The 18,166-nt window shown below is 38.8% G+C and overlaps 1 non-coding gene across 1 annotated transcript; it reads left to right on the plus strand.

Moving 5' to 3' along the window:
- LOC111889915 (small nucleolar RNA R71) lies at positions 1 to 107 on the plus strand. Its single transcript, XR_002849667.1, has one exon. It is a non-coding gene; the product is annotated as a small nucleolar RNA R71 (small nucleolar RNA).
- The last annotated feature ends 18,059 nt before the right edge of the window (positions 108 to 18,166 follow it).

The following is an 18,166-nucleotide window of genomic DNA, read 5'->3' on the forward strand; positions in this document are numbered from 1 at the left end:
AGATCATGATGTGGGAAATTCCTTAGTAAACCTTTATATCTCTCCCAAGCCTCATAAAGGGATTCTCCAGCTTGTTGTTCAAAGTTAGCTATGGCTTTCTTCAACTTGGCTATTTTTGAAGGAGGGCAAAATTGATCAATAAATTCTTCTTTCATCTTAGCCCATGTGGTGATGGATCCGGGAGGGAGTGATTTGGGCCAATCTTTCGCAGCTCCCTTAAGCGTGACGAGAAGCATACGAAGGAAAACGGTTTTGCGAGGCACATTTGGAACATTGAAGTAGTTGGCTACATTGTTGACCTCATCTAAGTGCTTGTAAGCGTCTTCGTGATCTTTCCCGTAGAAGGGGATTTCCTTAAGTTGAGCAAGTATGTGGCCCTTTAGCTCGAAAGTGGCAGTCGAGGGAATGATGGGTTGTACTAGTCCTGGTCCGGTATCGTCATGTATCCTCTTCTTCCATTCGCCCATGGGAACTTCATCGATGTTAGCCATGGGGTTAGCTAATTCGCCTTCAAAGTCGCTTTCTTCTTCGGATTTGGATTCGTAATCGTACTCAAATTCGGCTTCTTTGTGGAATGTATCATCTCCAAGATTCCCAAGGTTGCTCCCTTCGCTCTTTTGGCTGCTGGACTCACCAGCTTTCTTTTTCTTTTTCTTCCCAAAGACTGATTTGAGGTCCCTGAACGGTGATTACTTTTGCGCGTTATTGTCTTCAAGTACTTTGTCCTTGTTTTTCCTTAGTGGGGATTTCGGGTCTTCAAATGGAGGAACCAGAGGTGTGTTGGATCCTCGGGTCATGTAATGCGTACAAAAAAAACAAGGAAAAAGCGTAAAAAGAACAAAAATAAAATAAAACACGAAACTGGGAATCAACTATGGACTCGCCGAGTAGCTTCAACTGCACTCGGCGAGTTCACAGCTTAAACATAAATTTTTTTAATAAAAATCCTAAAAACAAAAAACTATTAAAACTTAAACTAATGACTAATTTACTAAAAAAATAACTTTGTGCAAGATAATTCTCACACAAAGGATCGATAAAAGTAGAAATTAGTGTTAATTTTTGAACCGTTCCCCGGCAACGGTGCCAAAAACTTGATGTATGTCAAACGACCAAAGTTTTATCCTATTTTTTAATTATAAATTTGACACACAAAGGCAGTGGACCTATCAATTGTGGTATCATTAAATAAGTAGGGTATCGAACTCAGGAACGGGAATTAAACTAATTACTAATATTATCTAAAACAAATAATAAAATAGATGGGGTTTATCTAGTTTTGCAAGACTAGAAACTTAACAAAAACTTAACTAAGCAAATAATAGCTAAACAATCAAATTGCAACAAAATTAAATGATAAAAAGGACTTCTTTTTAGGTTCGAATCATTTGATCATATGGTTGATTTTATGGTAAATATATCGGATTAACTTTTCCTTGGCTACTGATTAAGATGATTAGGTTCACGTTCGTTATTGCTAATCCTTAGAAAATAGATTAATTAAAGCAATGGCCAGTTGTCTAAATTAATAAGTTCCCTAGTTAATTAATTCGGGTTAAGTAATACTTGTAATGGTTAATTAAATTGGTGATTCAATTAACCTCTTGTTGATGGTGTATCACACAAGCTCACACATTAATTTACCTATTCTCCAGTTAATCCTAGTTTCACATTCGTTATTCCTAGACATACAACTATGTGGTCACATAAATCATATGAAATTAATAGCTAAGAGATCTTCATACAACTTAATTACTGATTTATTAATAGAGAATAGTTGTTATTAATATATGAGGTTCTTTAACAAGCTTAACAAAACAATATCACCAATTAAAATTAATCCTAACCATAAAATCAATCCATATTAACAAAATCATCTACCCTAAACAGAAGATAAGGGTTTTAGTTCATAATTGTAGTAAAAACAAACTCAAAAACGAATTTGATTAGTTCAAACATGATTCAATCAAAAGGTTAACTAAGAATAAACTAGAATTTGCCTTAATCCTTTTCAAAATTGAACTTAGGGTTGATTCCTCAGCTTCTCCCTGATGGGTTTTGGTCATAAGAACATCCTATGTGCTCATACAAACCCTAATGCTTGGATCTAGGTTTCTCTATTGTACATGCAAGTTATCCAAGACTATAAACCCTAATTCTAGCATACAAGTAATCATATTAACATTAGAATGGGTTTAAAATATTACCTTGATTGTTATGTAGCAATAACAATCCAATTCCTCCTTGTATTGACTTTAGAAAGCTTAGAGTCACAAATGTCACTCCTCTAATGGTTCACAAACACCAAAAGCAAGAGGATGAAGATGAGTGAGGAAGGAGGCTGCCCTAAAACGTGTGAAACCCTAGAAGGATGCTTAGCCACGTTTTTGGGTCATAAGGGATGTATATATAGTTAGGCTATTAAGGTTATCTAACAAGGAAACCCTAATTTGGATGCTTAAGCCCTAAGCAACCCATGGATTCCTTTCCTTAAGGGCTTGGATGATTTCCTTATGGGTTTCCCCATAGAATTCGTCCACTCCTTAACATAAGGCAATCCATGGCCCAAATTGCATTTATCTTATAATTACAATTCCAGTCCCTTAAGTTTAATTAATCTCTTTTAGTCACAAAACTAATTACCAATTAATTATTGACTAATATTAATTAAACAATATGATTTCTCCTTTAATATATTATTCTCATAATATATTAATAAATCATATTTAATCCTTTCTCTCCATAATTCATCCTATCAAGTTGCTTTGGTGAAGGCAAACCAAAAGGACCATGCACCATCGGGTCAAGTACATACCAAAATAGTTATGGACTTAGACACTAATCCAACACTCCCGGTCTAGCAGCACCTTCAATCGCAATCTGAGCCTCCTAGGGTTCCAGAGAAGTCCCCATCTCGATCTCAAAGTCCCTATTTATATTTTTCTGGAAACAAAGGTGACTCGTCGAGTCAAGGTCCCAACTCGTCGAGTCCCTCATTAAAAATCCGTGTACGACAAGGACTTCTAGAGCTTCACGAATCTTCAATCCGACTCGTCGAGTCAGGAGTTAACTCACCGAGTCCTTCTTGTTTTTGGCATTTCTTCTTCTTTGTTTCAACTCCCGAACTTCCAACTACTTCTCCTGCTTCCTTTTGCTTCTAAGCATATCTTTTGGACTGAAAATACAATTCAAACACTATTAAGTACCTTTTGTCCATAATGTGCAAATAATTAGTTAATAAATAAGAAAAATCTACACTAAATATATAGCTAAATATGCACATATCAGCTACAGGACTCCGTTTTGGGCCTATGACCAGTCAAATCAATGCTTGGAACAAGGAGCACGTCATGATAAGTACTCGAAGGGGACTTACTCGTTTTTAGTCCAAAAATCGCTTTCTAAATGGAGTTATAGATATTTTTGTGGTTTTTTCATTATTTTTGGGTTTTGTTTGTTGGTTTGTGTTTGGCCCATGATTGTTTTGAGGCCCATTTTAAATTATGCTCCTTATTTATTTGTAACTGATGTAATTTGGATGATCATTCATCATTTTTATAAACTTTCGGTTTTCTCCCAGAATTTTGTGTGTGTTAGACCATATTTTTGAAACCAATCCCATGGTATTCGTAGAATCAACGTGGTTTTGAAGAGATTGTCCTGGGTATTCTGTTAGAATCAATAGGCTCACTCTTATTTATCTTTGTTCCGTTTTGCACACTACATCAACTATTGGGAAAGCTCATTAGGAAGTAGTAATTGGATCTTGCGATACTTGAAGGGAACGATATATGTTTGTCTGGTGTATGGTGCTAACCTTCATAGCAATTTGGTTGGTTATCCAGACTCAGACCATGGTGGTGATTTGGTGAAATGTAGATTGCTAATGTGTTATATCTTTACTTTGTTTGGATGTGCTATAAATCGAAAGTCAACGTTACAAGTTAACATTGCCTTATCTACAACTGAATCAGAGTACATGTGTATAATGAAATGAATAAAGGAAGAAATATGGTTACACGAACTCATATAGAGTATTGGTTTGAATGTGGAGAATTATCTCCCGTATTGTGGCCGCAAGAGTGCATTAAGTCTTGTAAAAAATCTTATGTATCATGAGAAGACGAAGCACATTGATGTCAGGTTAAATTTAATTTGTGACATTCTGGAAGAAGAAAAGTTCTCTATACTAAAGATTGATCCCAAGGTAAATCCAACATACATTTTGACAAAGTCGTTGCCCATATAGAAGTTCAAGCTTTGCTTAGAATTGGTTATTGTTCACTATAGTTAAGTCCCTATGGGGCATGGTGGAAGGAGGTGAGAGGAAATTTTTTGTGTAACATCCACAAAATTCATGAAAAATTTAAACTTTTGAAACAATTCCACAAACCATCATTGTTTACAAAATAGTTTTCAAACATGTGTATTATCATAGTTTTTCCCAAATCATAAAACAAAACATGAGGAGGTGCACAATCACGCCTTTGCCTTCCTGCGACCATCTGAGGTACTTGAAACATATCCCAAAACTGTAAGCCCAAAGCTTAGTGAGTTCCCCCAAAATAGCAACACACAACAAATAACACATATACAATAACAGCATACTATGGGTCTAATCAACCATCGAGTTGGAATACCCTAGGTCCTCAACCATCGGGTTGGAATACCCCAGGCCCTCAACCATCAAGTTGGAATGCCAACATACTATGGGTCCAATCAACCATCGGGTAAGGATAGCCTAGGCCCTCAACCATCGGGTTAGAATACCAACATATTGTAGGTCCAATCATCCTCCGGATAGAATACCCTAGGCCCTCAACCATCAGGTTAGAATACCCCAACGTGTTGGCTTACACACAAAGCAGTGAAGCCTTAGCTACCGACCAAACATGTGCACATATAAAATATAAGCATACAATAACCAACCAGTAAACAAACAGATAGATCTTACATATCATTAAGAATTGCATCCTCTTATCTACCAGGATACAGATCTAACAGACCATTACATACTCAATCATACGATAAACCATCATAGCAATCCAAAGGGCTGGCCTTGGTGCCTTCGACCCGTAAGTGCAGTGAGGAAAACTCACCTCGCAACTAGATAGAACCGATGAGGCCCGTCTCCGTATCTTAACTCTCAACACAATACCTAAATTCACCAAGTGACCAATTCCATCAAAATCCCAAAATACCCAAAATTCCCTAAAGGTCAAACTTGCTCAAACTCAAAGTCAATTGGTTAAAGCCAATAAACTAACTAAGTCAACCTAGCCGAGTCAACCCAACCGTGTCAACTCAGCATGGGCTGTCTCATGCGAGTATGTGGGGCATACCCAAAAGTACGCTTAACGTACGCAAGCCTTGGATTGACCAAAAACGGTGTGGCTGAGCGAGTATGTGGGGCATACTCCCACCTATGTGGGGTGTACCCTAGCAGATCCCAGAACTTCATTAAGTGCTTAATGGCTTAAGCACGCAAACCCAAACTTCAAATCCATGGTCCAAATGCACCCTAGAGTAATAAAGTATCGAACTTTATGACTTTACACGTCCAAAAAGTCCTTAACACAAGGTCTTAATCCATTAAGACCTTCTACAAGATGCATAAGACAATACTAGCCAATGGGACCTGATTTTTATGACTAAGGACCCCTCCAAGGGTCTGAAAGGACAACTCAAATTATCCAGATGATGTAATGCTCAAGATGGAGAATTTGGGACCAAAAAGAAGCATAAAAACACCCAAAAATGATATTTATCAAACAAGCCAACAAGGTATGAACTTTATACCTTGAGATGATGGAGAAAAGAGCAAAACTTCCATATCCATGCCTTGCTTCAAGCTTCCAAGCTCCTTAATGCAACTCCATCTTCCTTTAACATACCAAAAACACAATGTTGAGCTCAAAACACACATTAAGGGGCTAGGGTTTTACAAAAACGTCTCAAAGGGTTTGGAAATTGTGCGCCCCAGTATGCTCAGCGTACCCTCGTGTACACTTAGCGTACTCCTCCTGCCCGAAATTACCATAATGCCACTAGGGCTTCAAGACACATTCTCTATGACTTCGGGACCACAACAACATATAATAAAATTATACGGAAGAATTTAGAAATACTTGAACATCGGGAGGTTACAATTCTCACCGCTTGAACTAGGCTTCGTCCTCGATGTCTGTTGTAATGAACAAATCCGGATAATGCTCCTGCATCTCAGCCTCCGGCTCCCAGGTCCACTCAAAGCCCCTCCGGTGCTGCCAACGTACCTTTACCAAAGGTACTTCCTTGCTACGCAAAACCTTAACATTCTTTTCCAAGATAGACACCGGCCTCTTAACATAGTTTAGGCGGTCATCAAACTAAATATCATCCAAACAAAACCACCGCATCCTCATCTAATACGCACTTTCATAGCTGCGAAACATGGAAAGTGTTGTGAATCTGAATGAGCTCCTCGGGAAGATCCAATCTGTAAGCAACCTTTCCAACCCTGGCGGCCATTCGAAACGGCCCAATATACCATGCACCCAATTTCCCCCTCTTCCTGAAGCGTATCATACCTTTCCAAGGTGAGACCTTTAGTAATACCATATCGCCGACCTGAAACTCCAAGTCAGATCGGTGTCGGTTGACATAGCTCTTCTGCCGATTTTGAGTGGTCTGTAGTCTCTGCCGGATCTGCTAAATATACTCTGTGGTTTGAAGGACCACCTCAGTCCACCCCATAACTCTATGACCAACCTCACCCCAACAAACCGGAGTTCGACATCTCCGCCCATAAAAGAGCTCGAAAGGCGGAGAACTAATGATGTAATAATAGTTGTTGTTGTAGGAAAACTCTACAAGAGGCAAGTAGGAGTCCTAGCTCCCACCGAAATGAATAACACAAGTCCGCAAGATATCCTTAAGGGTCTGTATCGTCCGCTCACTCTGGGCATCGGCCTGCGGAAGATAAGCAATGTTGAAGTATAACCTCGTACCCAGATCCTCATGGAACTTCTGCCAGAAATGGGAGGTGAACCTAACATCACGGTCTGAAAAAATGGAGACCAGAACCCCATGGCGAGCAAAGATCTCTCGAACATACACATCGGCCAGCTTCTCGGTCGAAGAGCTCTCTTGAATCGCCCTAAAGTGAGCACTCTTGGTCAATCGATCCACGATGACCCAGATAGCATCAAAACCCTTTGCCGTCTTCAGCAACTTGGTGATAAAATCCATCGAAATCTGCTCCCATTTCCACATGGTAACCTCTAGAGGCTGCAACTTTACATGCAGCCTCTGATGCTCAGTCGTGACCATCCTACAGGTCAAGCACATCTCCACATACCAGGCTATCTCCCTCTTCATACATGGCCACTAATAACTCAATCTAAAATCCAGATACATCTTGGTGGCCCCGGATGGATAGAAAAACAAGACTTATGAGCCTCTTCCGATATAACCTGCCTGATTCCATCAGAAACTGGAAGCCAAACCCGACCACACCGGGTCAACAACCCACGACTATCCATGACGAACCTGTCAATCTCACCTCTAATCCTCTCCTGCTTCCAATTCTCCTTCCGAACTCCCTCGGCCTAAGCCTCCCTGATCAATCCCAAAAGCAGGGAATCAACCGATATCCTCATACACATCACCCTATCTGAACACCCGACCGACTTACGGCTCAAAGCTTCTGTCACTACATTCGCTTTACTCGGATGGTAAAACATCTCGCAGTTATAATGCTTGACCACATCCTGCCACCTGTGTTGCCTCATGTTTAGGTTCGGTTGATCCATAATATGCCTCAAACTCTTGAGAACCATGTAGATAGTACAACGAACCCCATAAAGATAGTGCTCCAAATCTTGAGGACAAAAGCCAATTCCCCCAAATCCAAATCATGAGTGGGATATTGTGACTCGTGCGGCTTCAGCTGCCGCGAAGCATAAGCTATCACCTATCCTCTCTGCATGAGGACATCCCCCAAACCAGTGATGGATGCATCACAAAATTCTCAACCCCTTCCGGGAGGGTCAATATCGGGGCCTCACATAGCTTGTGTCGAAGGGTCTCAAATGTTGAATGTTGCTCAAAACTCCATCAGAAATCCACCCTTCCTCGTCAGACGGGTGAGGGGTACTGCAATCTTGGAGAAATCTTGAATGAATCTCCGATAGTACCCTGCCAAACCCAAGAAACTACGGATATCCGGGGGAGATCTCGAAACCTCCCACTGCATCACAACCTAGATCTTGGCCGGATCAACCAATATCTCATCCTGGTTAACGAGGTGTCCAAGGAACTGAACCTCTCATAACCAAAACTCGCACTTCCAGAACTTAGCATAAAGTCGTTCTCGCCTCAAAACCCCTAGGAGCTCTTGAAGATGCTCCTCATGCTACTCCCTGGTCTTGGAATACACCAAGATATCATCAACAAACACAATAACGGAACGATCGGGCATCAGCCTGCATACCTGATTCATCAAATCCATGAACACTGCAGGCACATTGGTGAGCCCAAATGGCATCACCACGAACTCGTAAAGCCCATAACGAGTCCGGAACACGGTCTTCTTCATGTCCTCCTCCCTCACTATAACCTGATGATACCCATACCTCAGATCTATCTTGGAGAACCAAGATGCACCCTACAAGTGATCAAAGTGGTCATCAATCCACAGAAAGGGATAGTGGTTCTTCACTGTTAGCTTGTTCAACACCTGGTAATCAATACAAATATGGTGTGAACCATCCTTCTTCTTGACGAACAAAATCGGCGATCCTCACGGAGAAATGCTCAGTCTGTTGAACTTCTTGTCTAGCATCTCCTGCAGATGAGATGAAAACCCCTGCATCTCAGGCGGTGCCAAGCGGTACGACACCTTGGCAATAGGGGCCGCACCTGGCACAAGGTCAATCCTGAACTCAACCTGCCCCTTGGGTGGTACACCAGGTAACTGTTGGATTAATGTCTAAGTCCATAACTATATTTGGTATGTACTTGACCCGACCCGGCAAGGTCCATTTGGGTTGCACTTCACCGACACAATTTATATGGATAATCTTTTGAGAATAGTATGTTTATGATTAATATTAATATATTATAAGTTCTAATATATTAATATGGAATCATATTATTTAATTAGTATTGATCAAGAATTAATTTATAATTAATTAAGTGATCAAAAGGAACTAATTAAATATGGACTCTTATATATATGGAATGGGCCAAGTTCATTTAGGTTGGGCTAAGCTTTCATGGATAGTCCATGGAGTGTTTAACCCATGGATCCTAGGAAATGAAAGGTCATGGGTATTAGGGTTTAACCCTAATCCTCCACACTATATAAAGATGTCCTTGGTTGGTGAAATTGGCACTAGTGTGGTACACTAAGAAGGGCTAGCCGATTTCACTAGAGAGAACCAAGTATCCATATTCTCTAAAGTCTTCCAAGGTGTTTTGGTGATTTGTGATTCCATTTGAGGCTTCCACACTATTGGGGTTAAGCTCTTAAAGCTTGAAGACATCAAGCTACATCAAAAGGTATGTCATCTAACTAGTACTTTGTAGATTAAGAACATCATAATATGCTAGTTAGGATTAAAGCCTTGGAAAGTTCTTATTTGCATGTATAATAAAGAAAACATAGATCCAAGGTTTATAGGGTTGCATGTACACCATAGGAGTGTTAGAATGCTCAAAACCCAACAGTGGTATCAGAGCCTAGGCTTGTTTTCTTGTTATACTTGCAAAACTGCTTAAAAAATCGAATTTCTTGCTGTCTGATCATCAGACTCGGCGAGTCCATCAGGAGACTCGACGAGTCAATGCCTAAAAAGTGATGAAATCGATCCAACTCGCCGAGTTGGTTCATGCACTCGACGAGTTGGACCCCCAGACAGCATAAACTCGACTTTTTTGGCTGGAATTGGACTAGGAACATTACCAAAGATGTTTTGGACTTATAAACTTGTTTTTGATGTGGTAATGTTCATGCTAATCCAATTTTAAAGATAATTGTCAATAGATTCATGTTTTGTATTAGTTTAAAGTGTTACTCTAATTACATGGAAAAGTTTGATTTGAATTATCTTGTTTATATGAGTTGCTTAGATTAATAGAAGTTATGTGAAATTGTTGATTTCAATCCAAATTAATCTAAGAGTTGATTCTAAAATGTGTTTTTGTAACTTGTCCTCAAGTTATATGAAAAGTCACATTTAAGTTTCATAAAACTCATAAAAGTTGGCAATGCTTACAAAAGATGAAGAGTCTTGTCCTTAAGTTATGGAGGTTCAAGAGTCACTTCATTAATAAATAAATAAATAAAGTGTAACCTTAATTAATTTCATAAGTTATAAAATAAAGAAAAGTTAATTCTTTTATTAGTTTAAAGTCTTCCATAACTTGTCCTCAAGTTATGGAACTTGAAGAGTTTTTGGATTAAAACTACTTTAAACACATAAGTTATGGAATTAATTAGTTTGGAATAGTTTCAAAACTTGCCCTCAAGTTTTGGAATTTGAAAAGTTTTCACTTATGAATACTTTAATTCCAAGTTAGCCCTTAGAATTTTAAAGAGTTAAAATTCAACCCCTATACTTTATAATATTATAAGTTAATATATATATATATATATATATATATATATATATATATATATATATATATATATATATATATATATATATATATAAGAGTAAAGTCAGTCTTACCGCTAGTATGTCTCATTCACAAAGCCGGTCTATAAGGTGGGTATAAGGTTGTTGCCTATAAAATGGCAACTTAATGGGTGTCCACTCTCGCCCACCGCTTGCTTGACTGGTGGAGGGTCGTTAGCCGAACGGGTTTGACAGGATTATAATTCTCCCTTCATTAAAAGTATTAATGATAAATACTAAGTAACTAAACTCTTAATAATACCCAATCTTAGTTACTTAGGAAAATGTGAATAAGGTGCTAATCCATGAAATTACACTTTACACTTTGTCTAAGTCGTTAGTGGAGCGTGTGTGGTTAACCGGCACACTAACCTGGACTTAACAAGGTAGGTAAAGGGTGACTTAATATTTATCATAGTATCGATGGAGCGTGTGTGGTTTACCGGCACATCGATTAAGGGGTAAACACTTAAGGGTGCCAAGTAATTTGCATGGTTACTTCACACCTTGTTTTGTGATCCTCGGCATCCCAGTCACAAAACCTGAAGGGCACGCTCAAGATTGAAACATGCCATTGAACAGTTCAATGAATCTCAAAGATCTAGGAGTTTCAAATCCAATTAAAACCTAATAATACATTTCGTTTATCTTGGTGGAAATTGGTGAATCGTCATTCACCTACCTTCAAATATTTTATAGCTTGGATTACGGCATCCCTCTTCTAAGTTATAAAATAGTTTGTTGGGTCCTAGCCTTAATATTTCATATTGGGTGTCATATTAAGGACTTTAAAATCAACTATCTTGAATATCTCCCAAAAGATGTCTGGTTTAGACATATATGATCTTCCCAAATCTCTTGAAACAAGCTTTCGTAAATGAAGATGATGTCCTATGGAAATCATACTTCATTCACCGCCTCCAATTATTCTCCCTAACCCACAAGTTCTTGGAAAAGTTCAAGGTCACTCAGGCCCTATTGGCAAGGCAAGGTCTAGGTGTGGTCACATCTTGGAGATGTAGTCACATATTGACAAGCCGAGAGAGTTGGGTGTCAAAGTCTTGAGAAAGTTGGTGGTTCAATCACTTTCTAAGTCACATAGTGAGTTCCTTTGGGACACCTATGAAACAGGCTATGACAAAACCCTTAATGATCTTATCTATTTGTTAAGATCAACTTCCTTAAAACTTGATAGACATTGACAATAGTGACACAGGAAATCCCGGAAAGCATTCTCTTCCCAATGGAAAGGGATCGGCCATAGTCAACTCGGTTGACCAAATGGTAAAGAGAAAAGCTAAGTCTATGATAGTCCCGTGTACCATTATCAAAGGGTCCATATGTTTATATTGCCAAAGGAAGGGGCATTGGTTGCGTAGCTGCCAAATTTACCTAAGGAAGTTAAAGTCAATAAGTTTGACTCTACTTCAGGTAAAGTCCACTATCTAACTCTGCTAAGTTTCGATTCTGAGATTCCTAATACATGGTGATGTTTTAAGAATCAAAGAAAGGTGAAGAAACTTAAAGAAAGAATATGCTGAATCTGATGGCGTAGATGGATTTCTATCACATAGTTTGAAGATCGGATTCTTGAGCTACTTCTTAGGAGTTATGAGATATTGCTTAGGAATAGATAACAACAAGTTTTCATATGGATTGTAAGGATAAGTTTTTCCGCAAAGTTTTAAAATAAAAGGAAATTTTTGATTTTATTTATTTTAAAATATCCTTACAATGGCATTTGAGGAAAATTGTTGCTTATAAGATTCCATTAATAGCAAGAGTGGAAATATGAAATTGATTCTTTCATTTGTGGTAATGTCTAAATTTACCAAATAAGGAAAGATTCTCATCACCCAAGTTTCAATTGGACCGGGACTTGGAATCACGCAAGTTGTATTGCATGATGAATGAGAACTTTCAAGTATTGGAAAAATTAAGACTAATTACTCGTTCACATGGATGTGTGAGTCAAGTAATGGACTAAGGGATCGAGTATACATTCTTGTGCACTGATTAAGTCCACCACAAAAGATTGATAAGACTATTCGTCATAGTTTACTAAAGCTCAGTAAATATGATTATACTTACAAGCTTAAGTGTAACTCTGAGACATTGGAAAAGGTTCCAATGTATGACAGAGCGAATAAGAAGAATCAAATTAGGCAGAAGGATAAAAGTTTCTCAAATCTGAAAAGATGGGAGAGTACTTTAGTATTAGTTTTGTGATCATCTTAATGATTAAGAAACCATAGCACAATTAGTTCTCCAAGGAAATCTTAGTGCATTCTTATGACTAAGAAGAGGGATCTTGAATTGTTGAAATGGTTAAATCAAGAAGATGAGTCATACTTCGTTCCAATACAAGTCTTAGAGTCATACTCCAAGATTGTAACTTGAGTGACATGTCTTAAAGAAGGTTTAAAACACTTGTCAAATGTAAGAGTAAAAGTTTTCTACTCTTGTACATTTGAAATTGGTAAGTTGTGATGTTTTGGATAAAACAATGACCAATTAAGGCCAATTATGTGAAGTGTTTTTCTTGATTAGAATCCGCACTATCTCTTGGATGTTTGACAAGGGTGTCTTATAGGTCAAGAGGACAGTGGGAGTCTTAAAGGTCTTGAAAGTCTCAAGAACTAATCAAAAAAAATAGAACCTGAAGTTCTTCACTAGCACACGACTTAAGGTTTATAACCTATCGTGATGACATATTCTGTGCCTATTCCAATTAAAGTTGGCGTTGCATATGAGTTCTTAGAGTTCTCAATGTGTTGCACAACAACTTGGAAGCAATGGCAGGCCCTTGAGCTGCCAGGTGGCAAGAAGTTAAGATTGAGTTCAGTCCATATGAGTTTGGATTTGTCATTATCCCTGTCTTGTGACTATGGTTTTGACAATTCACATGGATAAGAACACATACACCAGTAAATCTAAGTGTCATAAGGTTTCTCTCCGATTCATGAAAATGATGGTGAGGAAACACTTTCACTAAGTAGATTTTAGCTAGATAGCAATTGTGATATTTGCATTCTCAAAGTCGTTAGTGGAGCGTGTGTGGTTTACCGGCACACTAACCTGGACTTGTGAGAAGTGGCAAAAAGGTCTAACCATTATGATTACGGCATCCCTCTTCATAATTGTTTAGACACACAAGTGTGCTATCTAAGGGAAGATGTATGATTTTGATAAAGTTTTATCAAAACAATCTAGTATCAGAAATCTGAACTTTGGTAAGAAAATCAGATGATTTCTGAGTACATGTCAAAGCTAGTGGGAGCATAAGTGTTATGCTAATAATCATCATGTTAATGGGAGCATGATAATTATGATAAGTATTGCAAGTTAGCAATGTTAATTATAGAAAACAAAAGTTTCAATTGGGAAAGAGTTGTTTTGCTATAATTAAGGGAGAGGAAATTATACTTCATCTCAAATCTATAAGCTTAGATCGTGAGGTTTTAATCATTTAGTCAGAGGATATATATATGAATTTCATGTTGGAATGGCTCAACATAAGGAAATTCTGTATATGGGCCCATTATTTGCGTTCTAAAATTCGGTTATGATTACTGCATCCCTTTTCATAATCTGAATTATGAGAACTTGGAAAATTGAAATGGAAATATTATAGCAAAAGACTGGTTTAGTCTTTATGTGAGACATCATGAATCGTGTCTCATATGCTTCGGATATAGGATCGATTACATGTGCTATATTCATCATTTCTAAAATTTTCCAAATGCCTAGGGCATTAAGAAGGGAAAAGGTTTAGAACTGGATATGACTAAAAGGATTAAACAATTGTCGAGGACAATCTAAGGTTTACCAAAGATTGGTTGCTCAAGGACAGTTGGAAGTATAGTGATAATTCTGCAAGGACCATATTGACATAGTCTATAAGGAGGCAACTCTTGTTCAGAAGTGATAAGTCAGAATGGAATCTGGAAATGTTTCAAAGTTAGATTTTTTTCAATCTGTTTAAGATTAGGAAACTTAATGCAAGAAGGATGTTTCCAAGGAGTTGATCTCCTTTGGAATACTCTGTAATGATTGTTGTCAAGTCTTTCTGACTTTGTGCATAATCATTACAAGAGGATCAATGCATATAAGTTTAGAATCTAACAGATTTCAGTAAATGACATGAATTTTGAATTCTTGTATTTGCAGTAAGGATTTGGGAGTGTGAAAAGAGAATCATTGAAGTTATGTTCAATGGATCTAGTTCACAAAGTAAAGATCATAGACAAACATAGTATGCATACTTGGTGTATGGCATGACTAGTGTTTAAGAAAACATAGTGTACATGCTTGGAGCATGGGACAACTATTGTTTTAAATTCAAGAATAAAGTTGATAGCTGAAACAGTATACAATGAATAATGTGTAATCATATGGTGATAAATAAAAGGTGTTTTATTTATGTTCATAGGTTTTGATACCATATTGGATTCAATTATTATTGTGTTTCATTTTGCATGTTTTGACTTCCCTAAACTGGGTTATTCCTCCGAAATGACTAAGTTATTCAAACCATCCACAGTCGGTCATATGTTGGAAGTAGATATGAATTAAGACTGTCATGGGTTGGCTTGTAGAGGTATAAGGTGTTGGACAAAGGGCTACAACACTCATGAGTGCTCATAAGTTCTGAGTATTGGATTCAACCCGCGCTCATTGGAATCACTTCATGGATTTTATCACGAGTGATCATGAGACGATAATATCTTATATTCTTCAAACCTATAGATATGAGTTGTTACTATGAGTTGATAGTACATTGATTGCACGAAAACGCATTTGGTAACTCGGTGCTATAAAACGTGTCTTTGTGTATGATTCAACAAGTAGTAGAACAAGCCATATGAGTCGAAGTTTATCCGTTCCTTTTACCTTCAGGATAAAAGCGATATCTGTGGGCCCCTCGATGATTTGATGATGACAAATGGAAGTGCTCGGCCGGGCCAAGACTGATTTGATTTGTTCAATTAGTCAGTCGTCATAAATCGGAAATCGGGAAACAACAAATGGACAAAGAGAATGATTACAATCCATGTCTCAGTCCATATGATATCTAGAATGGAGGAATATATGATCCCTTATCTAATGGACAAGTCATTGACAAAGGTCAGAGTTCATCGACAAGGTCAGAGTTCGACAGCGGCTTTAAGAGCTACGATTGCCAGTTAGGTTTGAAGTCATACGCAATAATAGTTTTAGACTTATCCAAGTGGGAGACTGTTGGATTAATGTCTAAGTCCATAACTATATTTGGTATGTACTTGACCCGACCCGGCAAGGTCCATTTGGGTTGCACTTCACCGACACAATTTATATGGATAATCTTTTGAGAATAGTATGTTTATGATTAATATTAATATATTATAAGTTCTAATATATTAATATGGAATCATATTATTTAATTAGTATTGATCACGAATTAATTTATAATTAATTAAGTGATCAAAAGGAACTAATTAAATATGGACTCTTATATATATGGAATGGGCCAAGTTCATTTAGGTTGGGCTAAGCTTTCATGGGTAGTCCATGGAGTGTTTAACCCATGGATCCTAGGAAATGAAAGGTCATGGGTATTAGGGTTTAACCCTAATCCTCCACACTATATAAAGATGTCCTTGGTTGGTGAAATTGGCACTAGTGTGGTACACTAAGAAGGGCTAGCCGATCTCACTAGAGAGAACCAAGTATCCATATTCTCTAAAGTCTTCCAAGGTGTTTTGGTGATTTGTGATTCCATTTGAGGCTTCCACACTATTGGGGCTAAGCTCTTAAAGCTTGAAGACATCAAGCTACATCAAAAGGTATGTCATCTAACTAGTACTTTGTAGATTAAGAACATCATAATATGCTAGTTAGGATTAAAGCCTTGGAAAGTTCTTATTTGCATGTATAATAGAGAAAACATAGATCCAAGGTTTATAGGGTTGCATGTACACCATAGGAGTGTTAGAATGCTCAAAACCCAACAGTAACTCCTCCGAAAACACATCTGCGAACTCCATGACAACCGGGACTCTGAAAATGAAGTATGATCCCCAACACACGTATCCACCACATAAGCCAAGTAGCCTACACACCCATGCGAGCCCTGGCTGTAGAACAAAACCCTAAACCCCTCCTAGTGCCCTCTCTAGAGATAACCAGTTCTCCCTTACTTGGGGATCGAACTACTACGCGTTAGCCCTCACAATCAATCATAGCACCTAATCGACTCAGCCAATCCATACCCACAGTCATGCATACACCCCCATAGGGATAGGGATCAAATCAATCAGATAAGTCACCCCGATGATCTCCAGAACACAACCCTGATACACTGATGTTGTAGAAACCCCGTTTTCGTTGGTGATAGAAACTCGCAACGGACACTTTAACTCCCCAATGGGCAGATCAAACTCTCTACTGAAAGATTGAGATACAAAGGAGTGACTCGCACCCGAGTCAAACAAAACTAGAGCAGGTAAAGAGTTCACTAGAAACATACCTAACAGAGGCACAAAAATAAGCATAACATAAAACATATTCAACATAAACAAGGATAGAAACATACTAATCACAACATCTGCAGCTGCTTTGGCCTCCTCAGCAGTGAGCTGGAAAGCACAACCTCAAGCCCTCGGGGGTCCACCCTGCCCTGACTCTCATCAGTGATCCTCAAAGTAGTCGGCGTTGGAGCCTGCACTGGCCTAGCAGCAAGCAAGGAACACTGTGCCTTCATATGGCCCACCTGATCACAATGATAACAAAGTCTGATGCCCAAAGTTAGACCCTGCTGCCGGTAGTCCCTCGCGATATGACCCTACTTTCCATATTTGTGGCATCGCAAAGAAGATCGACAAGCTCCATCATGAACCTTACTGCACTTCCCACAAGTGTGGCCCCTCTGAATCCCTGACCTAGAATCAGCGGCACTAAACAACTTCGGCGTTGGCTATGACTGCAATGGGGCCGGTCTCTTCTCCCTCGTCTGCAACTCAATCTCAATATCACGCCGCCCTAGCGGCCTCCTACAACTCCAACAAGGAACCATAGCGTTGGGTGGATACAAACTGAAGAATCTCCTTATTAAGCATGCTCAAGTAACGGTTCATCTGAGCCTACTCAGAAGCGGAAAAGTCAGGACAAAACATGTCCCTCTCGGTGAACATATTGGTGATCTCTGTCACCGACTCCTCCCCTGTCTCAAATCTAGATACAAAGGGGGCCAACCTCTCACGCTCCACTAAAGGCACATATCTAGAGCGGAACATCTCCGAGAATTGCTCGCAAGACACAACAGCTCTCTGCTCAGCAGAAAATGAACTAGTAGCAAGTCTCCAACCCTTCGCTCTGGAGCTCAGAAGGTTCAGAACGCACCTGACCTTCTGGTCAGTTGGGCATGAGTAGGTGAAAAATCATCCCTCAATATCAGACAGCCACCTCATGGCTATGATCCGGTCCTACACTCCATCAAATGTCAGGGGATTTGTATTGTCGAAGTC

Source organism: Lactuca sativa, chromosome 4 (genome assembly GCF_002870075.4).
Source record: "Lactuca sativa cultivar Salinas chromosome 4, Lsat_Salinas_v11, whole genome shotgun sequence".
In the NCBI taxonomy this organism is placed as follows: domain Eukaryota; kingdom Viridiplantae; phylum Streptophyta; class Magnoliopsida; order Asterales; family Asteraceae; genus Lactuca; species Lactuca sativa.